This window comes from Bufo bufo, chromosome 1 (genome assembly GCF_905171765.1).
Source record: "Bufo bufo chromosome 1, aBufBuf1.1, whole genome shotgun sequence".
NCBI lineage: Eukaryota > Metazoa > Chordata > Amphibia > Anura > Bufonidae > Bufo > Bufo bufo.
In genome coordinates this window covers 783725229-783747350 of record NC_053389.1, presented here as the reverse complement: position 1 = coordinate 783747350, position 22122 = coordinate 783725229, and the positions used below count along the sequence as shown (strand labels likewise).

The following is a 22122-nucleotide window of genomic DNA, read 5'->3' as shown; positions in this document are numbered from 1 at the left end:
TAAAGAGAGATGCAAAGTGTGAATGCCGTGACCCGGATTCGAACCGGGGTTGCTGCGGCCACAACACAGAGTACTAACCACTATACGATCACGGCGACATTCACGAGCCAGGTAGGAGTCGAACCTACAATCTTCTGATCCGTAGTCAGACGCGTTATCCATTGCGCCACTGGCCCTGCTGTACCATAAGTGGAAAATTGTGCACCACATTTCTGCCACACTGGAAAACCTCCAGCAAGGTACTATTGCCATAAGTACCTTCCATCTCTTAGGAATCAAATAGGAACCAGTGGGAGACTAAATATTTCCGTATGATCTGAAAATCATGTGAGGTTTCTATTTTTCTAACAACACATTTTTTCAAGAGGCGAAATCGCTACTTTGCAGATGGCTGCCATCAAAAGCAACCAGAACAAGAAGCCATGCAGGAGATGAAACTTGTTGTCTATTTCCTAAAAAATCCAAGAAGATTTTATACAACAGTGGAGAGGAAAAGTTACAAATAAAAGTAAAAAGGAAATGCCGGGAGCTGGATTTCGAATGGGTTTACTGTGGCCACAATGCAGAGTGCAACTTGCTATACCATCATGGCAACATTCACAATCCATGTTGGAGGACAAACCTACAGTCTTCCGAACTGAATTTAGAGGTGTGTTTCGTTGGACCACTGGCCCCTCTGGCATGGAGACGCAAAATCATGCGCCCCATTTCTGAAGCACTGTATACCATCCAACCGGGTACTTTTACCATAAGTGTCTTAAATCTCTTAGGAATCAAAAAGGAACTAGCCAGAGACTACATCTTTCGCGATCATATGCAATTCACGTGAGGTTTCTATTTTTCTCCCAACACACTTTTACATCAGGCGAAAGGGCTACTTTGCAGTTAGGTACTCTGAAAAGCAAAGAGATCGAGCAATCATGCAGGAGATGAAACCTGATGTCAATTTCTGGAAAATGCAAGACGATTTTACAACTGTGGAGAGGAAAAGTTATAAACAGAGGCAAAATGGAACTGGCGTGATTACGAAGTTAAAGAGAGATGCAAAGTGTGAATGCCGTGACCCGGATTCGAACCGGGGTTGCTGCGGCCACAACACAGAGTACTAACCACTATACGATCACGGCGACATTCACGAGCCAGGTAGGAGTCGAACCTACAATCTTCTGATCCGTAGTCAGACGCGTTATCCATTGCGCCACTGGCCCTGCTGTACCATAAGTGGAAAATTGTGCACCACATTTCTGCCACACTGGAAAACCTCCAGCAAGGTACTATTGCCATAAGTACCTTCCATCTCTTAGGAATCAAATAGGAACCAGTGGGAGACTAAATATTTCCGTATGATCTGAAAATCATGTGAGGTTTCTATTTTTCTAACAACACATTTTTTCAAGAGGCGAAATCGCTACTTTGCAGATGGCTGCCATCAAAAGCAACCAGAACAAGAAGCCATGCAGGAGATGAAACTTGTTGTCTATTTCCTAAAAAATCCAAGAAGATTTTATACAACAGTGGAGAGGAAAAGTTACAAATAAAAGTAAAAAGGAAATTCCGGGAGCTGGATTTCGAATGGGTTTACTGTGGCCACAATGCAGAGTGCAACTTGCTATACCATCATGGCAACATTCACAATCCATGTTGGAGGACAAACCTACAGTCTTCCGAACTGAATTTAGAGGTGTGTTTCGTTGGACCACTGGCCCCTCTGGCATGGAGACGCAAAATCATGCGCCCCATTTCTGAAGCACTGTATACCATCCAACCGGGTACTTTTACCATGAGTGTCTTAAATCTCTTAGGAATCAAAAAGGAACTAGCCAGAGACTACATCTTTCGCGATCATATGCAATTCACGTGAGGTTTCTATTTTTCTCCCAACACACTTTTACATCAGGCGAAAGGGCTACTTTGCAGTTAGGTACTCTGAAAAGCAAAGAGATCGAGCAATCATGCAGGAGATGAAACCTGATGTCAATTTCTGGAAAATGCAAGACGATTTTACAACTGTGGAGAGGAAAAGTTATAAACAGAGGCAAAATGGAACTGGCGTGATTACGAAGTTAAAGAGAGATGCAAAGTGTGAATGCCATGACCCGGATTCGAACCGGGGTTGCTGCGGCCACAACACAGAGTACTAACCACTATACGATCACGGCGACATTCACGAGCCAGGTAGGAGTCGAACCTACAATCTTCTGATCCGTAGTCAGACGCGTTATCCATTGCGCCACTGGCCCTGCTGTACCATAAGTGGAAAATTGTGCACCACATTTCTGCCACACTGGAAAACCTCCAGCAAGGTACTATTGCCATAAGTACCTTCCATCTCTTACGAATCAAATAGGAACCAGTGGGAGACTAAATATTTCCGTATGATCTGAAAATCATGTGAGGTTTCTATTTTTCTAACAACACATTTTTTCAAGAGGCGAAATCGCTACTTTGCAGATGGCTGCCATCAAAAGCAACCAGAACAAGAAGCCATGCAGGAGATGAAACTTGTTGTCTATTTCCTAAAAAATCCAAGAAGATTTTATACAACAGTGGAGAGGAAAAGTTACAAATAAAAGTAAAAAGGAAATTCCGGGAGCTGGATTTCGAATGGGTTTACTGTGGCCACAATGCAGAGTGCAACTTGCTATACCATCATGGCAACATTCACAATCCATGTTGGAGGACAAACCTACAGTCTTCCGAACTGAATTTAGAGGTGTGTTTCGTTGGACCACTGGCCCCTCTGGCATGGAGACGCAAAATCATGCGCCCCATTTCTGAAGCACTGTATACCATCCAACCGGGTACTTTTACCATAAGTGTCTTAAATCTCTTAGGAATCAAAAAGGAACTAGCCAGAGACTACATCTTTCGCGATCATATGCAATTCACGTGAGGTTTCTATTTTTCTCCCAACACACTTTTACATCAGGCGAAAGGGCTACTTTGCAGTTAGGTACTCTGAAAAGCAAAGAGATCGAGCAATCATGCAGGAGATGAAACCTGATGTCAATTTCTGGAAAATGCAAGACGATTTTACAACTGTGGAGAGGAAAAGTTATAAACAGAGGCAAAATGGAACTGGCGTGATTACGAAGTTAAAGAGAGATGCAAAGTGTGAATGCCGTGACCCGGATTCGAACCGGGGTTGCTGCGGCCACAACACAGAGTACTAACCACTATACGATCACGGCGACATTCACGAGCCAGGTAGGAGTCGAACCTACAATCTTCTGATCCGTAGTCAGACGCGTTATCCATTGCGCCACTGGCCCTGCTGTACCATAAGTGGAAAATTGTGCACCACATTTCTGCCACACTGGAAAACCTCCAGCAAGGTACTATTGCCATAAGTACCTTCCATCTCTTAGGAATCAAATAGGAACCAGTGGGAGACTAAATATTTCCGTATGATCTGAAAATCATGTGAGGTTTCTATTTTTCTAACAACACATTTTTTCAAGAGGCGAAATCGCTACTTTGCAGATGGCTGCCATCAAAAGCAACCAGAACAAGAAGCCATGCAGGAGATGAAACTTGTTGTCTATTTCCTAAAAAATCCAAGAAGATTTTATACAACAGTGGAGAGGAAAAGTTACAAATAAAAGTAAAAAGGAAATTCCGGGAGCTGGATTTCGAATGGGTTTACTGTGGCCACAATGCAGAGTGCAACTTGCTATACCATCATGGCAACATTCACAATCCATGTTGGAGGACAAACCTACAGTCTTCCGAACTGAATTTAGAGGTGTGTTTCGTTGGACCACTGGCCCCTCTGGCATGGAGACGCAAAATCATGCGCCCCATTTCTGAAGCACTGTATACCATCCAACCGGGTACTTTTACCATAAGTGTCTTAAATCTCTTAGGAATCAAAAAGGAACTAGCCAGAGACTACATCTTTCGCGATCATATGCAATTCACGTGAGGTTTCTATTTTTCTCCCAACACACTTTTACATCAGGCGAAAGGGCTACTTTGCAGTTAGGTACTCTGAAAAGCAAAGAGATCGAGCAATCATGCAGGAGATGAAACCTGATGTCAATTTCTGGAAAATGCAAGATGATTTTACAACTGTGGAGAGGAAAAGTTATAAACAGAGGCAAAATGGAACTGGCTTGATTACGAAGTTAAAGAGAGATGCAAAGTGTGAATGCCGTGACCCGGATTTGCACCGGGGTTGCTGTGGCCACAACACAGAGTACTAACCACTATACGATCACATTCACGAGTCAAACCTACAATCTTCTGATCCGTAGTCAGACGCGTTATCCATTGCGCCACTGGCCCTGCTGTACCATAAGTGGAAAATTGTGCACCACATTTCTGCCACACTGGAAAACCTCCAGCAAGGTACTATTGCCATAAGTACCTTCCATCTCTTAGGAATCAAATAGGAACCAGTGGGAGACTAAATATTTCCGTATGATCTGAAAATCATGTGAGGTTTCTATTTTTCTAACAACACATTTTTTCAAGAGGCGAAATCGCTACTTTGCAGATGGCTGCCATCAAAAGCAACCAGAACAAGAAGCCATGCTAGAGATGAAACTTGTTGTCTATTTCCTAAAAAATCCAAGAAGATTTTATACAACAGTGGAGAGGAAAAGTTACAAATAAAAGTAAAAAGGAAATTCCGGGAGCTGGATTTCGAATGGGTTTACTGTGGCCACAATGCAGAGTGCAACTTGCTATACCATCATGGCAACATTCACAATCCATGTTGGAGGACAAACCTACAGTCTTCCGAACTGAATTTAGAGGTGTGTTTCGTTGGACCACTGGCCCCTCTGGCATGGAGACGCAAAATCATGCGCCCCATTTCTGAAGCACTGTATACCATCCAACCGGGTACTTTTACCATAAGTGTCTTAAATCTCTTAGGAATCAAAAAGGAACTAGCCAGAGACTACATCTTTCGCGATCATATGCAATTCACGTGAGGTTTCTATTTTTCTCCCAACACACTTTTACATCAGGCGAAAGGGCTACTTTGCAGTTAGGTACTCTGAAAAGCAAAGAGATCGAGCAATCATGCAGGAGATGAAACCTGATGTCAATTTCTGGAAAATGCAAGACGATTTTACAACTGTGGAGAGGAAAAGTTATAAACAGAGGCAAAATGGAACTGGCGTGATTACGAAGTTAAAGAGAGATGCAAAGTGTGAATGCCGTGACCCGGATTCGAACCGGGGTTGCTGCGGCCACAACACAGAGTACTAACCACTATACGATCACGGCGACATTCACGAGCCAGGTAGGAGTCGAACCTACAATCTTCTGATCCGTAGTCAGACGCGTTATCCATTGCGCCACTGGCCCTGCTGTACCATAAGTGGAAAATTGTGCACCACATTTCTGCCACACTGGAAAACCTCCAGCAAGGTACTATTGCCATAAGTACCTTCCATCTCTTAGGAATCAAATAGGAACCAGTGGGAGACTAAATATTTCCGTATGATCTGAAAATCATGTGAGGTTTCTATTTTTCTAACAACACATTTTTTCAAGAGGCGAAATCGCTACTTTGCAGATGGCTGCCATCAAAAGCAACCAGAACAAGAAGCCATGCAGGAGATGAAACTTGTTGTCTATTTCCTAAAAAATCCAAGAAGATTTTATACAACAGTGGAGAGGAAAAGTTACAAATAAAAGTAAAAAGGAAATTCCGGGAGCTGGATTTCGAATGGGTTTACTGTGGCCACAATGCAGAGTGCAACTTGCTATACCATCATGGCAACATTCACAATCCATGTTGGAGGACAAACCTACAGTCTTCCGAACTGAATTTAGAGGTGTGTTTCGTTGGACCACTGGCCCCTCTGGCATGGAGACGCAAAATCATGCGCCCCATTTCTGAAGCACTGTATACCATCCAACCGGGTACTTTTACCATAAGTGTCTTAAATCTCTTAGGAATCAAAAAGGAACTAGCCAGAGACTACATCTTTCGCGATCATATGCAATTCACGTGAGGTTTCTATTTTTCTCCCAACACACTTTTACATCAGGCGAAAGGGCTACTTTGCAGTTAGGTACTCTGAAAAGCAAAGAGATCGAGCAATCATGCAGGAGATGAAACCTGATGTCAATTTCTGGAAAATGCAAGACGATTTTACAACTGTGGAGAGGAAAAGTTATAAACAGAGGCAAAATGGAACTGGCGTGATTACGAAGTTAAAGAGAGATGCAAAGTGTGAATGCCGTGACCCGGATTCGAACCGGGGTTGCTGCGGCCACAACACAGAGTACTAACCACTATACGATCACGGCGACATTCACGAGCCAGGTAGGAGTCGAACCTACAATCTTCTGATCCGTAGTCAGACGCGTTATCCATTGCGCCACTGGCCCTGCTGTACCATAAGTGGAAAATTGTGCACCACATTTCTGCCACACTGGAAAACCTCCAGCAAGGTACTATTGCCATAAGTACCTTCCATCTCTTAGGAATCAAATAGGAACCAGTGGGAGACTAAATATTTCCGTATGATCTGAAAATCATGTGAGGTTTCTATTTTTCTAACAACACATTTTTTCAAGAGGCGAAATCGCTACTTTGCAGATGGCTGCCATCAAAAGCAACCAGAACAAGAAGCCATGCAGGAGATGAAACTTGTTGTCTATTTCCTAAAAAATCCAAGAAGATTTTATACAACAGTGGAGAGGAAAAGTTACAAATAAAAGTAAAAAGGAAATTCCGGGAGCTGGATTTCGAATGGGTTTACTGTGGCCACAATGCAGAGTGCAACTTGCTATACCATCATGGCAACATTCACAATCCATGTTGGAGGACAAACCTACAGTCTTCCGAACTGAATTTAGAGGTGTGTTTCGTTGGACCACTGGCCCCTCTGGCATGGAGACGCAAAATCATGCGCCCCATTTCTGAAGCACTGTATACCATCCAACCGGGTACTTTTACCATAAGTGTCTTAAATCTCTTAGGAATCAAAAAGGAACTAGCCAGAGACTACATCTTTCGCGATCATATGCAATTCACGTGAGGTTTCTATTTTTCTCCCAACACACTTTTACATCAGGCGAAAGGGCTACTTTGCAGTTAGGTACTCTGAAAAGCAAAGAGATCGAGCAATCATGCAGGAGATGAAACCTGATGTCAATTTCTGGAAAATGCAAGACGATTTTACAACTGTGGAGAGGAAAAGTTATAAACAGAGGCAAAATGGAACTGGCGTGATTACGAAGTTAAAGAGAGATGCAAAGTGTGAATGCCATGACCCGGATTCGAACCGGGGTTGCTGCGGCCACAACACAGAGTACTAACCACTATACGATCACGGCGACATTCACGAGCCAGGTAGGAGTCGAACCTACAATCTTCTGATCCGTAGTCAGACGCGTTATCCATTGCGCCACTGGCCCTGCTGTACCATAAGTGGAAAATTGTGCACCACATTTCTGCCACACTGGAAAACCTCCAGCAAGGTACTATTGCCATAAGTACCTTCCATCTCTTAGGAATCAAATAGGAACCAGTGGGAGACTAAATATTTCCGTATGATCTGAAAATCATGTGAGGTTTCTATTTTTCTAACAACACATTTTTTCAAGAGGCGAAATCGCTACTTTGCAGATGGCTGCCATCAAAAGCAACCAGAACAAGAAGCCATGCAGGAGATGAAACTTGTTGTCTATTTCCTAAAAAATCCAAGAAGATTTTATACAACAGTGGAGAGGAAAAGTTACAAATAAAAGTAAAAAGGAAATTCCGGGAGCTGGATTTCGAATGGGTTTACTGTGGCCACAATGCAGAGTGCAACTTGCTATACCATCATGGCAACATTCACAATCCATGTTGGAGGACAAACCTACAGTCTTCCGAACTGAATTTAGAGGTGTGTTTCGTTGGACCACTGGCCCCTCTGGCATGGAGACGCAAAATCATGCGCCCCATTTCTGAAGCACTGTATACCATCCAACCGGGTACTTTTACCATAAGTGTCTTAAATCTCTTAGGAATCAAAAAGGAACTAGCCAGAGACTACATCTTTCGCGATCATATGCAATTCACGTGAGGTTTCTATTTTTCTCCCAACACACTTTTACATCAGGCGAAAGGGCTACTTTGCAGTTAGGTACTCTGAAAAGCAAAGAGATCGAGCAATCATGCAGGAGATGAAACCTGATGTCAATTTCTGGAAAATGCAAGACGATTTTACAACTGTGGAGAGGAAAAGTTATAAACAGAGGCAAAATGGAACTGGCGTGATTACGAAGTTAAAGAGAGATGCAAAGTGTGAATGCCATGACCCGGATTCGAACCGGGGTTGCTGCGGCCACAACACAGAGTACTAACCACTATACGATCACGGCGACATTCACGAGCCAGGTAGGAGTCGAACCTACAATCTTCTGATCCGTAGTCAGACGCGTTATCCATTGCGCCACTGGCCCTGCTGTACCATAAGTGGAAAATTGTGCACCACATTTCTGCCACACTGGAAAACCTCCAGCAAGGTACTATTGCCATAAGTACCTTCCATCTCTTAGGAATCAAATAGGAACCAGTGGGAGACTAAATATTTCCGTATGATCTGAAAATCATGTGAGGTTTCTATTTTTCTAACAACACATTTTTTCAAGAGGCGAAATCGCTACTTTGCAGATGGCTGCCATCAAAAGCAACCAGAACAAGAAGCCATGCAGGAGATGAAACTTGTTGTCTATTTCCTAAAAAATCCAAGAAGATTTTATACAACAGTGGAGAGGAAAAGTTACAAATAAAAGTAAAAAGGAAATTCCGGGAGCTGGATTTCGAATGGGTTTACTGTGGCCACAATGCAGAGTGCAACTTGCTATACCATCATGGCAACATTCACAATCCATGTTGGAGGACAAACCTACAGTCTTCCGAACTGAATTTAGAGGTGTGTTTCGTTGGACCACTGGCCCCTCTGGCATGGAGACGCAAAATCATGCGCCCCATTTCTGAAGCACTGTATACCATCCAACCGGGTACTTTTACCATAAGTGTCTTAAATCTCTTAGGAATCAAAAAGGAACTAGCCAGAGACTACATCTTTCGCGATCATATGCAATTCACGTGAGGTTTCTATTTTTCTCCCAACACACTTTTACATCAGGCGAAAGGGCTACTTTGCAGTTAGGTACTCTGAAAAGCAAAGAGATCGAGCAATCATGCAGGAGATGAAACCTGATGTCAATTTCTGGAAAATGCAAGACGATTTTACAACTGTGGAGAGGAAAAGTTATAAACAGAGGCAAAATGGAACTGGCGTGATTACGAAGTTAAAGAGAGATGCAAAGTGTGAATGCCGTGACCCGGATTCGAACCGGGGTTGCTGCGGCCACAACACAGAGTACTAACCACTATACGATCACGGCGACATTCACGAGCCAGGTAGGAGTCGAACCTACAATCTTCTGATCCGTAGTCAGACGCGTTATCCATTGCGCCACTGGCCCTGCTGTACCATAAGTGGAAAATTGTGCACCACATTTCTGCCACACTGGAAAACCTCCAGCAAGGTACTATTGCCATAAGTACCTTCCATCTCTTACGAATCAAATAGGAACCAGTGGGAGACTAAATATTTCCGTATGATCTGAAAATCATGTGAGGTTTCTATTTTTCTAACAACACATTTTTTCAAGAGGCGAAATCGCTACTTTGCAGATGGCTGCCATCAAAAGCAACCAGAACAAGAAGCCATGCAGGAGATGAAACTTGTTGTCTATTTCCTAAAAAATCCAAGAAGATTTTATACAACAGTGGAGAGGAAAAGTTACAAATAAAAGTAAAAAGGAAATTCCGGGAGCTGGATTTCGAATGGGTTTACTGTGGCCACAATGCAGAGTGCAACTTGCTATACCATCATGGCAACATTCACAATCCATGTTGGAGGACAAACCTACAGTCTTCCGAACTGAATTTAGAGGTGTGTTTCGTTGGACCACTGGCCCCTCTGGCATGGAGACGCAAAATCATGCGCCCCATTTCTGAAGCACTGTATACCATCCAACCGGGTACTTTTACCATAAGTGTCTTAAATCTCTTAGGAATCAAAAAGGAACTAGCCAGAGACTACATCTTTCGCGATCATATGCAATTCACGTGAGGTTTCTATTTTTCTCCCAACACACTTTTACATCAGGCGAAAGGGCTACTTTGCAGTTAGGTACTCTGAAAAGCAAAGAGATCGAGCAATCATGCAGGAGATGAAACCTGATGTCAATTTCTGGAAAATGCAAGACGATTTTACAACTGTGGAGAGGAAAAGTTATAAACAGAGGCAAAATGGAACTGGCGTGATTACGAAGTTAAAGAGAGATGCAAAGTGTGAATGCCGTGACCCGGATTCGAACCGGGGTTGCTGCGGCCACAACACAGAGTACTAACCACTATACGATCACGGCGACATTCACGAGCCAGGTAGGAGTCAAACCTACAATCTTCTGATCCGTAGTCAGATGCGTTATCCATTGCGCCACTGGCCCTGCTGTACCATAAGTGGAAAATTGTGCACCACATTTCTGCCACACTGGAAAACCTCCAGCAAGGTACTATTGCCATAAGTACCTTCCATCTCTTAGGAATCAAATAGGAACCAGTGGGAGACTAAATATTTCCGTATGATCTGAAAATCATGTGAGGTTTCTATTTTTCTAACAACACATTTTTTCAAGAGGCGAAATCGCTACTTTGCAGATGGCTGCCATCAAAAGCAACCAGAACAAGAAGCCATGCAGGAGATGAAACTTGTTGTCTATTTCCTAAAAAATCCAAGAAGATTTTATACAACAGTGGAGAGGAAAAGTTACAAATAAAAGTAAAAAGGAAATTCCGGGAGCTGGATTTCGAATGGGTTTACTGTGGCCACAATGCAGAGTGCAACTTGCTATACCATCATGGCAACATTCACAATCCATGTTGGAGGACAAACCTACAGTCTTCCGAACTGAATTTAGAGGTGTGTTTCGTTGGACCACTGGCCCCTCTGGCATGGAGACGCAAAATCATGCGCCCCATTTCTGAAGCACTGTATACCATCCAACCGGGTACTTTTACCATAAGTGTCTTAAATCTCTTAGGAATCAAAAAGGAACTAGCCAGAGACTACATCTTTCGCGATCATATGCAATTCACGTGAGGTTTCTATTTTTCTCCCAACACACTTTTACATCAGGCGAAAGGGCTACTTTGCAGTTAGGTACTCTGAAAAGCAAAGAGATCGAGCAATCATGCAGGAGATGAAACCTGATGTCAATTTCTGGAAAATGCAAGACGATTTTACAACTGTGGAGAGGAAAAGTTATAAACAGAGGCAAAATGGAACTGGCGTGATTACGAAGTTAAAGAGAGATGCAAAGTGTGAATGCCGTGACCCGGATTCGAACCGGGGTTGCTGCGGCCACAACACAGAGTACTAACCACTATACGATCACGGCGACATTCACGAGCCAGGTAGGAGTCGAACCTACAATCTTCTGATCCGTAGTCAGACGCGTTATCCATTGCGCCACTGGCCCTGCTGTACCATAAGTGGAAAATTGTGCACCACATTTCTGCCACACTGGAAAACCTCCAGCAAGGTACTATTGCCATAAGTACCTTCCATCTCTTAGGAATCAAATAGGAACAGTGGGAGACTAAATATTTCCGTATGATCTGAAAATCATGTGAGGTTTCTATTTTTCTAACAACACATTTTTTCAAGAGGCGAAATCGCTACTTTGCAGATGGCTGCCATCAAAAGCAACCAGAACAAGAAGCCATGCAGGAGATGAAACTTGTTGTCTATTTCCTAAAAAATCCAAGAAGATTTTATACAACAGTGGAGAGGAAAAGTTACAAATAAAAGTAAAAAGGAAATTCCGGGAGCTGGATTTCGAATGGGTTTACTGTGGCCACAATGCAGAGTGCAACTTGCTATACCATCATGGCAACATTCACAATCCATGTTGGAGGACAAACCTACAGTCTTCCGAACTGAATTTAGAGGTGTGTTTCGTTGGACCACTGGCCCCTCTGGCATGGAGACGCAAAATCATGCGCCCCATTTCTGAAGCACTGTATACCATCCAACCGGGTACTTTTACCATAAGTGTCTTAAATCTCTTAGGAATCAAAAAGGAACTAGCCAGAGACTACATCTTTCGCGATCATATGCAATTCACGTGAGGTTTCTATTTTTCTCCCAACACACTTTTACATCAGGCGAAAGGGCTACTTTGCAGTTAGGTACTCTGAAAAGCAAAGAGATCGAGCAATCATGCAGGAGATGAAACCTGATGTCAATTTCTGGAAAATGCAAGACGATTTTACAACTGTGGAGAGGAAAAGTTATAAACAGAGGCAAAATGGAACTGGCGTGATTACGAAGTTAAAGAGAGATGCAAAGTGTGAATGCCGTGACCCGGATTCGAACCGGGGTTGCTGCGGCCACAACACAGAGTACTAACCACTATACGATCACGGCGACATTCACGAGCCAGGTAGGAGTCGAACCTACAATCTTCTGATCCGTAGTCAGACGCGTTATCCATTGCGCCACTGGCCCTGCTGTACCATAAGTGGAAAATTGTGCACCACATTTCTGCCACACTGGAAAACCTCCAGCAAGGTACTATTGCCATAAGTACCTTCCATCTCTTAGGAATCAAATAGGAACCAGTGGGAGACTAAATATTTCCGTATGATCTGAAAATCATGTGAGGTTTCTATTTTTCTAACAACACATTTTTTCAAGAGGCGAAATCGCTACTTTGCAGATGGCTGCCATCAAAAGCAACCAGAACAAGAAGCCATGCAGGAGATGAAACTTGTTGTCTATTTCCTAAAAAATCCAAGAAGATTTTATACAACAGTGGAGAGGAAAAGTTACAAATAAAAGTAAAAAGGAAATTCCGGGAGCTGGATTTCGAATGGGTTTACTGTGGCCACAATGCAGAGTGCAACTTGCTATACCATCATGGCAACATTCACAATCCATGTTGGAGGACAAACCTACAGTCTTCCGAACTGAATTTAGAGGTGTGTTTCGTTGGACCACTGGCCCCTCTGGCATGGAGACGCAAAATCATGCGCCCCATTTCTGAAGCACTGTATACCATCCAACCGGGTACTTTTACCATAAGTGTCTTAAATCTCTTAGGAATCAAAAAGGAACTAGCCAGAGACTACATCTTTCGCGATCATATGCAATTCACGTGAGGTTTCTATTTTTCTCCCAACACACTTTTACATCAGGCGAAAGGGCTACTTTGCAGTTAGGTACTCTGAAAAGCAAAGAGATCGAGCAATCATGCAGGAGATGAAACCTGATGTCAATTTCTGGAAAATGCAAGACGATTTTACAACTGTGGAGAGGAAAAGTTATAAACAGAGGCAAAATGGAACTGGCGTGATTACGAAGTTAAAGAGAGATGCAAAGTGTGAATGCCGTGACCCGGATTCGAACCGGGGTTGCTGCGGCCACAACACAGAGTACTAACCACTATACGATCACGGCGACATTCACGAGCCAGGTAGGAGTCGAACCTACAATCTTCTGATCCGTAGTCAGACGCGTTATCCATTGCGCCACTGGCCCTGCTGTACCATAAGTGGAAAATTGTGCACCACATTTCTGCCACACTGGAAAACCTCCAGCAAGGTACTATTGCCATAAGTACCTTCCATCTCTTAGGAATCAAATAGGAACCAGTGGGAGACTAAATATTTCCGTATGATCTGAAAATCATGTGAGGTTTCTATTTTTCTAACAACACATTTTTTCAAGAGGCGAAATCGCTACTTTGCAGATGGCTGCCATCAAAAGCAACCAGAACAAGAAGCCATGCAGGAGATGAAACTTGTTGTCTATTTCCTAAAAAATCCAAGAAGATTTTATACAACAGTGGAGAGGAAAAGTTACAAATAAAAGTAAAAAGGAAATTCCGGGAGCTGGATTTCGAATGGGTTTACTGTGGCCACAATGCAGAGTGCAACTTGCTATACCATCATGGCAACATTCACAATCCATGTTGGAGGACAAACCTACAGTCTTCCGAACTGAATTTAGAGGTGTGTTTCGTTGGACCACTGGCCCCTCTGGCATGGAGACGCAAAATCATGCGCCCCATTTCTGAAGCACTGTATACCATCCAACCGGGTACTTTTACCATAAGTGTCTTAAATCTCTTAGGAATCAAAAAGGAACTAGCCAGAGACTACATCTTTCGCGATCATATGCAATTCACGTGAGGTTTCTATTTTTCTCCCAACACACTTTTACATCAGGCGAAAGGGCTACTTTGCAGTTAGGTACTCTGAAAAGCAAAGAGATCGAGCAATCATGCAGGAGATGAAACCTGATGTCAATTTCTGGAAAATGCAAGACGATTTTACAACTGTGGAGAGGAAAAGTTATAAACAGAGGCAAAATGGAACTGGCGTGATTACGAAGTTAAAGAGAGATGCAAAGTGTGAATGCCGTGACCCGGATTCGAACCGGGGTTGCTGCGGCCACAACACAGAGTACTAACCACTATACGATCACGGCGACATTCACGAGCCAGGTAGGAGTCGAACCTACAATCTTCTGATCCGTAGTCAGACGCGTTATCCATTGCGCCACTGGCCCTGCTGTACCATAAGTGGAAAATTGTGCACCACATTTCTGCCACACTGGAAAACCTCCAGCAAGGTACTATTGCCATAAGTACCTTCCATCTCTTAGGAATCAAATAGGAACCAGTGGGAGACTAAATATTTCCGTATGATCTGAAAATCATGTGAGGTTTCTATTTTTCTAACAACACATTTTTTCAAGAGGCGAAATCGCTACTTTGCAGATGGCTGCCATCAAAAGCAACCAGAACAAGAAGCCATGCAGGAGATGAAACTTGTTGTCTATTTCCTAAAAAATCCAAGAAGATTTTATACAACAGTGGAGAGGAAAAGTTACAAATAAAAGTAAAAAGGAAATTCCGGGAGCTGGATTTCGAATGGGTTTACTGTGGCCACAATGCAGAGTGCAACTTGCTATACCATCATGGCAACATTCACAATCCATGTTGGAGGACAAACCTACAGTCTTCCGAACTGAATTTAGAGGTGTGTTTCGTTGGACCACTGGCCCCTCTGGCATGGAGACGCAAAATCATGCGCCCCATTTCTGAAGCACTGTATACCATCCAACCGGGTACTTTTACCATAAGTGTCTTAAATCTCTTAGGAATCAAAAAGGAACTAGCCAGAGACTACATCTTTCGCGATCATATGCAATTCACGTGAGGTTTCTATTTTTCTCCCAACACACTTTTACATCAGGCGAAAGGGCTACTTTGCAGTTAGGTACTCTGAAAAGCAAAGAGATCGAGCAATCATGCAGGAGATGAAACCTGATGTCAATTTCTGGAAAATGCAAGACGATTTTACAACTGTGGAGAGGAAAAGTTATAAACAGAGGCAAAATGGAACTGGCGTGATTACGAAGTTAAAGAGAGATGCAAAGTGTGAATGCCATGACCCGGATTCGAACCGGGGTTGCTGCGGCCACAACACAGAGTACTAACCACTATACGATCACGGCGACATTCACGAGCCAGGTAGGAGTCGAACCTACAATCTTCTGATCCGTAGTCAGACGCGTTATCCATTGCGCCACTGGCCCTGCTGTACCATAAGTGGAAAATTGTGCACCACATTTCTGCCACACTGGAAAACCTCCAGCAAGGTACTATTGCCATAAGTACCTTCCATCTCTTAGGAATCAAATAGGAACCAGTGGGAGACTAAATATTTCCGTATGATCTGAAAATCATGTGAGGTTTCTATTTTTCTAACAACACATTTTTTCAAGAGGCGAAATCGCTACTTTGCAGATGGCTGCCATCAAAAGCAACCAGAACAAGAAGCCATGCAGGAGATGAAACTTGTTGTCTATTTCCTAAAAAATCCAAGAAGATTTTATACAACAGTGGAGAGGAAAAGTTACAAATAAAAGTAAAAAGGAAATTCCGGGAGCTGGATTTCGAATGGGTTTACTGTGGCCACAATGCAGAGTGCAACTTGCTATACCATCATGGCAACATTCACAATCCATGTTGGAGGACAAACCTACAGTCTTCCGAACTGAATTTAGAGGTGTGTTTCGTTGGACCACTGGCCCCTCTGGCATGGAGACGCAAAATCATGCGCCCCATTTCTGAAGCACTGTATACCATCCAACCGGGTACTTTTACCATAAGTGTCTTAAATCTCTTAGGAATCAAAAAGGAACTAGCCAGAGACTACATCTTTCGCGATCATATGCAATTCACGTGAGGTTTCTATTTTTCTCCCAACACACTTTTACATCAGGCGAAAGGGCTACTTTGCAGTTAGGTACTCTGAAAAGCAAAGAGATCGAGCAATCATGCAGGAGATGAAACCTGATGTCAATTTCTGGAAAATGCAAGACGATTTTACAACTGTGGAGAGGAAAAGTTATAAACAGAGGCAAAATGGAACTGGCGTGATTACGAAGTTAAAGAGAGATGCAAAGTGTGAATGCCATGACCCGGATTCGAACCGGGGTTGCTGCGGCCACAACACAGAGTACTAACCACTATACGATCACGGCGACATTCACGAGCCAGGTAGGAGTCGAACCTACAATCTTCTGATCCGTAGTCAGACGCGTTATCCATTGCGCCACTGGCCCTGCTGTACCATAAGTGGAAAATTGTGCACCACATTTCTGCCACACTGGAAAACCTCCAGCAAGGTACTATTGCCATAAGTACCTTCCATCTCTTAGGAATCAAATAGGAACCAGTGGGAGACTAAATATTTCCGTATGATCTGAAAATCATGTGAGGTTTCTATTTTTCTAACAACACATTTTTTCAAGAGGCGAAATCGCTACTTTGCAGATGGCTGCCATCAAAAGCAACCAGAACAAGAAGCCATGCAGGAGATGAAACTTGTTGTCTATTTCCTAAAAAATCCAAGAAGATTTTATACAACAGTGGAGAGGAAAAGTTACAAATAAAAGTAAAAAGGAAATTCCGGGAGCTGGATTTCGAATGGGTTTACTGTGGCCACAATGCAGAGTGCAACTTGCTATACCATCATGGCAACATTCACAATCCATGTTGGAGGACAAACCTACAGTCTTCCGAACTGAATTTAGAGGTGTGTTTCGTTGGACCACTGGCCCCTCTGGCATGGAGACGCAAAATCATGCGCCCCATTTCTGAAGCACTGTATACCATCCAACCGGGTACTTTTACCATAAGTGTCTTAAATCTCTTAGGAATCAAAAAGGAACTAGCCAGAGACTACATCTTTCGCGATCATATGCAATTCACGTGAGGTTTCTATTTTTCTCCCAACACACTTTTACATCAGGCGAAAGGGCTACTTTGCAGTTAGGTACTCTGAAAAGCAAAGAGATCGAGCAATCATGCAGGAGATGAAACCTGATGTCAATTTCTGGAAAATGCAAGATGATTTTACAACTGTGGAGAGGAAAAGTTATAAACAGAGGCAAAATGGAACTGGCTTGATTACGAAGTTAAAGAGAGATGCAAAGTGTGAATGCCGTGACCCGGATTTGCACCGGGGTTGCTGTGGCCACAACACAGAGTACTAACCACTATACGATCACATTCACGAGTCAAACCTACAATCTTCTGATCCGTAGTCAGACGCGTTATCCATTGCGCCACTGGCCCTGCTGTACCATAAGTGGAAAATTGTGCACCACATTTCTGCCACACTGGAAAACCTCCAGCAAGGTACTATTGCCATAAGTACCTTCCATCTCTTAGGAATCAAATAGGAACCAGTGGGAGACTAAATATTTCCGTATGATCTGAAAATCATGTGAGGTTTCTATTTTTCTAACAACACATTTTTTCAAGAGGCGAAATCGCTACTTTGCAGATGGCTGCCATCAAAAGCAACCAGAACAAGAAGCCATGCAGGAGATGAAACTTGTTGTCTATTTCCTAAAAAATCCAAGAAGATTTTATACAACAGTGGAGAGGAAAAGTTACAAATAAAAGTAAAAAGGAAATTCCGGGAGCTGGATTTCGAATGGGTTTACTGTGGCCACAATGCAGAGTGCAACTTGCTATACCATCATGGCAACATTCACAATCCATGTTGGAGGACAAACCTACAGTCTTCCGAACTGAATTTAGAGGTGTGTTTCGTTGGACCACTGGCCCCTCTGGCATGGAGACGCAAAATCATGCGCCCCATTTCTGAAGCACTGTATACCATCCAACCGGGTACTTTTACCATAAGTGTCTTAAATCTCTTAGGAATCAAAAAGGAACTAGCCAGAGACTACATCTTTCGCGATCATATGCAATTCACGTGAGGTTTCTATTTTTCTCCCAACACACTTTTACATCAGGCGAAAGGGCTACTTTGCAGTTAGGTACTCTGAAAAGCAAAGAGATCGAGCAATCATGCAGGAGATGAAACCTGATGTCAATTTCTGGAAAATGCAAGACGATTTTACAACTGTGGAGAGGAAAAGTTATAAACAGAGGCAAAATGGAACTGGCGTGATTACGAAGTTAAAGAGAGATGCAAAGTGTGAATGCCATGACCCGGATTCGAACCGGGGTTGCTGCGGCCACAACACAGAGTACTAACCACTATACGATCACGGCGACATTCACGAGCCAGGTAGGAGTCGAACCTACAATCTTCTGATCCGTAGTCAGACGCGTTATCCATTGCGCCACTGGCCCTGCTGTACCATAAGTGGAAAATTGTGCACCACATTTCTGCCACACTGGAAAACCTCCAGCAAGGTACTATTGCCATAAGTACCTTCCATCTCTTAGGAATCAAATAGGAACCAGTGGGAGACTAAATATTTCCGTATGATCTGAAAATCATGTGAGGTTTCTATTTTTCTAACAACACATTTTTTCAAGAGGCGAAATCGCTACTTTGCAGATGGCTGCCATCAAAAGCAACCAGAACAAGAAGCCATGCAGGAGATGAAACTTGTTGTCTATTTCCTAAAAAATCCAAGAAGATTTTATACAACAGTGGAGAGGAAAAGTTACAAATAAAAGTAAAAAGGAAATTCCGGGAGCTGGATTTCGAATGGGTTTACTGTGGCCACAATGCAGAGTGCAACTTGCTATACCATCATGGCAACATTCACAATCCATGTTGGAGGACAAACCTACAGTCTTCCGAACTGAATTTAGAGGTGTGTTTCGTTGGACCACTGGCCCCTCTGGCATGGAGACGCAAAATCATGCGCCCCATTTCTGAAGCACTGTATACCATCCAACCGGGTACTTTTACCATAAGTGTCTTAAATCTCTTAGGAATCAAAAAGGAACTAGCCAGAGACTACATCTTTCGCGATCATATGCAATTCACGTGAGGTTTCTATTTTTCTCCCAACACACTTTTACATCAGGCGAAAGGGCTACTTTGCAGTTAGGTACTCTGAAAAGCAAAGAGATCGAGCAATCATGCAGGAGATGAAACCTGATGTCAATTTCTGGAAAATGCAAGACGATTTTACAACTGTGGAGAGGAAAAGTTATAAACAGAGGCAAAATGGAACTGGCGTGATTACGAAGTTAAAGAGAGATGCAAAGTGTGAATGCCGTGACCCGGATTCGAACCGGGGTTGCTGCGGCCACAACACAGAGTACTAACCACTATACGATCACGGCGACATTCACGAGCCAGGTAGGAGTCGAACCTACAATCTTCTGATCCGTAGTCAGACGCGTTATCCATTGCGCCACTGGCCCTGCTGTACCATAAGTGGAAAATTGTGCACCACATTTCTGCCACACTGGAAAACCTCCAGCAAGGTACTATTGCCATAAGTACCTTCCATCTCTTAGGAATCAAATAGGAACCAGTGGGAGACTAAATATTTCCGTATGATCTGAAAATCATGTGAGGTTTCTATTTTTCTAACAACACATTTTTTCAAGAGGCGAAATCGCTACTTTGCAGATGGCTGCCATCAAAAGCAACCAGAACAAGAAGCCATGCAGGAGATGAAACTTGTTGTCTATTTCCTAAAAAATCCAAGAAGATTTTATACAACAGTGGAGAGGAAAAGTTACAAATAAAAGTAAAAAGGAAATTCCGGGAGCTGGATTTCGAATGGGTTTACTGTGGCCACAATGCAGAGTGCAACTTGCTATACCATCATGGCAACATTCACAATCCATGTTGGAGGACAAACCTACAGTCTTCCGAACTGAATTTAGAGGTGTGTTTCGTTGGACCACTGGCCCCTCTGGCATGGAGACGCAAAATCATGCGCCCCATTTCTGAAGCACTGTATACCATCCAACCGGGTACTTTTACCATAAGTGTCTTAAATCTCTTAGGAATCAAAAAGGAACTAGCCAGAGACTACATCTTTCGCGATCATATGCAATTCACGTGAGGTTTCTATTTTTCTCCCAACACACTTTTACATCAGGCGAAAGGGCTACTTTGCAGTTAGGTACTCTGAAAAGCAAAGAGATCGAGCAATCATGCAGGAGATGAAACCTGATGTCAATTTCTGGAAAATGCAAGACGATTTTACAACTGTGGAGAGGAAAAGTTATAAACAGAGGCAAAATGGAACTGGCGTGATTACGAAGTTAAAGAGAGATGCAAAGTGTGAATGCCGTGACCCGGATTCGAACCGGGGTTGCTGCGGCCACAACACAGAGTACTAACCACTATACGATCACGGCGACATTCACGAGCCAGGTAGGAGTCGAACCTACAATCTTCTGATCCGTAGTCAGACGCGTTATCCATTGCGCCACTGGCCCTGCTGTACCATAAGTGGAAAATTGTGCACCACATTTCTGCCACACTGGAAAACCTCCAGCAAGGTACTATTGCCATAAGTACCTTCCATCTCTTAGGAATCAAATAGGAACCAGTGGGAGACTAAATATTTCCGTATGATCTGAAAATCATGTGAGGTTTCTATTTTTCTAACAACACATTTTTTCAAGAGGCGAAATCGCTACTTTGCAGATGGCTGCCATCAAAAGCAACCAGAACAAGAAGCCATGCAGGAGATGAAACTTGTTGTCTATTTCCTAAAAAATCCAAGAAGATTTTATACAACAGTGGAGAGGAAAAGTTACAAATAAAAGTAAAAAGGAAATTCCGGGAGCTGGATTTCGAATGGGTTTACTGTGGCCACAATGCAGAGTGCAACTTGCTATACCATCATGGCAACATTCACAATCCATGTTGGAGGACAAACCTACAGTCTTCCGAACTGAATTTAGAGGTGTGTTTCGTTGGACCACTGGCCCCTCTGGCATGGAGACGCAAAATCATGCGCCCCATTTCTGAAGCACTGTATACCATCCAACCGGGTACTTTTACCATAAGTGTCTTAAATCTCTTAGGAATCAAAAAGGAACTAGCCAGAGACTACATCTTTCGCGATCATATGCAATTCACGTGAGGTTTCTATTTTTCTCCCAACACACTTTTACATCAGGCGAAAGGGCTACTTTGCAGTTAGGTACTCTGAAAAGCAAAGAGATCGAGCAATCATGCAGGAGATGAAACCTGATGTCAATTTCTGGAAAATGCAAGACGATTTTACAACTGTGGAGAGGAAAAGTTATAAACAGAGGCAAAATGGAACTGGCGTGATTACGAAGTTAAAGAGAGATGCAAAGTGTGAATGCCATGACCCGGATTCGAACCGGGGTTGCTGCGGCCACAACACAGAGTACTAACCACTATACGATCACGGCGACATTCACGAGCCAGGTAGGAGTCAAACCTACAATCTTCTGATCCGTAGTCAGACGCGTTATCCATTGCGCCACTGGCCCTGCTGTACCATAAGTGGAAAATTGTGCACCACATTTCTGCCACACTGGAAAACCTCCAGCAAGGTACTATTGCCATAAGTACCTTCCATCTCTTAGGAATCAAATAGGAACCAGTGGGAGACTAAATATTTCCGTATGATCTGAAAATCATGTGAGGTTTCTATTTTTCTAACAACACATTTTTTCAAGAGGCGAAATCGCTACTTTGCAGATGGCTGCCATCAAAAGCAACCAGAACAAGAAGCCATGCAGGAGATGAAACTTGTTGTCTATTTCCTAAAAAATCCAAGAAGATTTTATACAACAGTG

The 22122-nt window shown here is 43.1% G+C and overlaps 40 non-coding genes across 40 annotated transcripts; all 40 read right to left on the bottom strand.

Moving 5' to 3' along the window:
- Window positions 1–23: 23 nt before the first annotated feature.
- Window positions 24–95, bottom strand: TRNAH-GUG. Its single transcript has one exon. It is a non-coding gene; the product is annotated as a tRNA-His (tRNA).
- Window positions 96–103: 8 nt separating this feature from the next.
- Window positions 104–176, bottom strand: TRNAR-ACG. Its single transcript has one exon. It is a non-coding gene; the product is annotated as a tRNA-Arg (tRNA).
- An 879-nt stretch (window positions 177–1055) lies between these two features.
- On the bottom strand, window positions 1056–1127 carry TRNAH-GUG. The gene has a single exon. It is a non-coding gene; the product is annotated as a tRNA-His (tRNA).
- An 8-nt stretch (window positions 1128–1135) lies between these two features.
- TRNAR-ACG lies at window positions 1136–1208 on the bottom strand. Its single transcript has one exon. It is a non-coding gene; the product is annotated as a tRNA-Arg (tRNA).
- An 879-nt stretch (window positions 1209–2087) lies between these two features.
- On the bottom strand, window positions 2088–2159 carry TRNAH-GUG. Its single transcript has one exon. It is a non-coding gene; the product is annotated as a tRNA-His (tRNA).
- An 8-nt stretch (window positions 2160–2167) lies between these two features.
- Window positions 2168–2240, bottom strand: TRNAR-ACG. Its single transcript has one exon. It is a non-coding gene; the product is annotated as a tRNA-Arg (tRNA).
- An 879-nt stretch (window positions 2241–3119) lies between these two features.
- TRNAH-GUG lies at window positions 3120–3191 on the bottom strand. The gene has a single exon. It is a non-coding gene; the product is annotated as a tRNA-His (tRNA).
- An 8-nt stretch (window positions 3192–3199) lies between these two features.
- On the bottom strand, window positions 3200–3272 carry TRNAR-ACG. Its single transcript has one exon. It is a non-coding gene; the product is annotated as a tRNA-Arg (tRNA).
- Window positions 3273–5166: 1894 nt separating this feature from the next.
- TRNAH-GUG lies at window positions 5167–5238 on the bottom strand. The gene has a single exon. It is a non-coding gene; the product is annotated as a tRNA-His (tRNA).
- Window positions 5239–5246: 8 nt separating this feature from the next.
- Window positions 5247–5319, bottom strand: TRNAR-ACG. Its single transcript has one exon. It is a non-coding gene; the product is annotated as a tRNA-Arg (tRNA).
- Window positions 5320–6198: 879 nt separating this feature from the next.
- TRNAH-GUG lies at window positions 6199–6270 on the bottom strand. Its single transcript has one exon. It is a non-coding gene; the product is annotated as a tRNA-His (tRNA).
- Window positions 6271–6278: 8 nt separating this feature from the next.
- Window positions 6279–6351, bottom strand: TRNAR-ACG. Its single transcript has one exon. It is a non-coding gene; the product is annotated as a tRNA-Arg (tRNA).
- Window positions 6352–7230: 879 nt separating this feature from the next.
- Window positions 7231–7302, bottom strand: TRNAH-GUG. The gene has a single exon. It is a non-coding gene; the product is annotated as a tRNA-His (tRNA).
- An 8-nt stretch (window positions 7303–7310) lies between these two features.
- On the bottom strand, window positions 7311–7383 carry TRNAR-ACG. Its single transcript has one exon. It is a non-coding gene; the product is annotated as a tRNA-Arg (tRNA).
- An 879-nt stretch (window positions 7384–8262) lies between these two features.
- TRNAH-GUG lies at window positions 8263–8334 on the bottom strand. The gene has a single exon. It is a non-coding gene; the product is annotated as a tRNA-His (tRNA).
- Window positions 8335–8342: 8 nt separating this feature from the next.
- Window positions 8343–8415, bottom strand: TRNAR-ACG. Its single transcript has one exon. It is a non-coding gene; the product is annotated as a tRNA-Arg (tRNA).
- Window positions 8416–9294: 879 nt separating this feature from the next.
- Window positions 9295–9366, bottom strand: TRNAH-GUG. Its single transcript has one exon. It is a non-coding gene; the product is annotated as a tRNA-His (tRNA).
- Window positions 9367–9374: 8 nt separating this feature from the next.
- TRNAR-ACG lies at window positions 9375–9447 on the bottom strand. The gene has a single exon. It is a non-coding gene; the product is annotated as a tRNA-Arg (tRNA).
- An 879-nt stretch (window positions 9448–10326) lies between these two features.
- Window positions 10327–10398, bottom strand: TRNAH-GUG. The gene has a single exon. It is a non-coding gene; the product is annotated as a tRNA-His (tRNA).
- An 8-nt stretch (window positions 10399–10406) lies between these two features.
- On the bottom strand, window positions 10407–10479 carry TRNAR-ACG. The gene has a single exon. It is a non-coding gene; the product is annotated as a tRNA-Arg (tRNA).
- An 879-nt stretch (window positions 10480–11358) lies between these two features.
- TRNAH-GUG lies at window positions 11359–11430 on the bottom strand. Its single transcript has one exon. It is a non-coding gene; the product is annotated as a tRNA-His (tRNA).
- An 8-nt stretch (window positions 11431–11438) lies between these two features.
- TRNAR-ACG lies at window positions 11439–11511 on the bottom strand. The gene has a single exon. It is a non-coding gene; the product is annotated as a tRNA-Arg (tRNA).
- Window positions 11512–12389: 878 nt separating this feature from the next.
- Window positions 12390–12461, bottom strand: TRNAH-GUG. The gene has a single exon. It is a non-coding gene; the product is annotated as a tRNA-His (tRNA).
- Window positions 12462–12469: 8 nt separating this feature from the next.
- On the bottom strand, window positions 12470–12542 carry TRNAR-ACG. Its single transcript has one exon. It is a non-coding gene; the product is annotated as a tRNA-Arg (tRNA).
- An 879-nt stretch (window positions 12543–13421) lies between these two features.
- Window positions 13422–13493, bottom strand: TRNAH-GUG. The gene has a single exon. It is a non-coding gene; the product is annotated as a tRNA-His (tRNA).
- An 8-nt stretch (window positions 13494–13501) lies between these two features.
- TRNAR-ACG lies at window positions 13502–13574 on the bottom strand. The gene has a single exon. It is a non-coding gene; the product is annotated as a tRNA-Arg (tRNA).
- Window positions 13575–14453: 879 nt separating this feature from the next.
- TRNAH-GUG lies at window positions 14454–14525 on the bottom strand. The gene has a single exon. It is a non-coding gene; the product is annotated as a tRNA-His (tRNA).
- Window positions 14526–14533: 8 nt separating this feature from the next.
- Window positions 14534–14606, bottom strand: TRNAR-ACG. Its single transcript has one exon. It is a non-coding gene; the product is annotated as a tRNA-Arg (tRNA).
- Window positions 14607–15485: 879 nt separating this feature from the next.
- Window positions 15486–15557, bottom strand: TRNAH-GUG. The gene has a single exon. It is a non-coding gene; the product is annotated as a tRNA-His (tRNA).
- Window positions 15558–15565: 8 nt separating this feature from the next.
- Window positions 15566–15638, bottom strand: TRNAR-ACG. The gene has a single exon. It is a non-coding gene; the product is annotated as a tRNA-Arg (tRNA).
- Window positions 15639–16517: 879 nt separating this feature from the next.
- Window positions 16518–16589, bottom strand: TRNAH-GUG. Its single transcript has one exon. It is a non-coding gene; the product is annotated as a tRNA-His (tRNA).
- Window positions 16590–16597: 8 nt separating this feature from the next.
- TRNAR-ACG lies at window positions 16598–16670 on the bottom strand. The gene has a single exon. It is a non-coding gene; the product is annotated as a tRNA-Arg (tRNA).
- A 1894-nt stretch (window positions 16671–18564) lies between these two features.
- TRNAH-GUG lies at window positions 18565–18636 on the bottom strand. Its single transcript has one exon. It is a non-coding gene; the product is annotated as a tRNA-His (tRNA).
- Window positions 18637–18644: 8 nt separating this feature from the next.
- TRNAR-ACG lies at window positions 18645–18717 on the bottom strand. Its single transcript has one exon. It is a non-coding gene; the product is annotated as a tRNA-Arg (tRNA).
- An 879-nt stretch (window positions 18718–19596) lies between these two features.
- Window positions 19597–19668, bottom strand: TRNAH-GUG. The gene has a single exon. It is a non-coding gene; the product is annotated as a tRNA-His (tRNA).
- An 8-nt stretch (window positions 19669–19676) lies between these two features.
- TRNAR-ACG lies at window positions 19677–19749 on the bottom strand. Its single transcript has one exon. It is a non-coding gene; the product is annotated as a tRNA-Arg (tRNA).
- An 879-nt stretch (window positions 19750–20628) lies between these two features.
- Window positions 20629–20700, bottom strand: TRNAH-GUG. Its single transcript has one exon. It is a non-coding gene; the product is annotated as a tRNA-His (tRNA).
- An 8-nt stretch (window positions 20701–20708) lies between these two features.
- On the bottom strand, window positions 20709–20781 carry TRNAR-ACG. The gene has a single exon. It is a non-coding gene; the product is annotated as a tRNA-Arg (tRNA).
- An 879-nt stretch (window positions 20782–21660) lies between these two features.
- Window positions 21661–21732, bottom strand: TRNAH-GUG. The gene has a single exon. It is a non-coding gene; the product is annotated as a tRNA-His (tRNA).
- An 8-nt stretch (window positions 21733–21740) lies between these two features.
- On the bottom strand, window positions 21741–21813 carry TRNAR-ACG. The gene has a single exon. It is a non-coding gene; the product is annotated as a tRNA-Arg (tRNA).
- Between the last annotated feature and the right edge of the window lie 309 nt (window positions 21814–22122).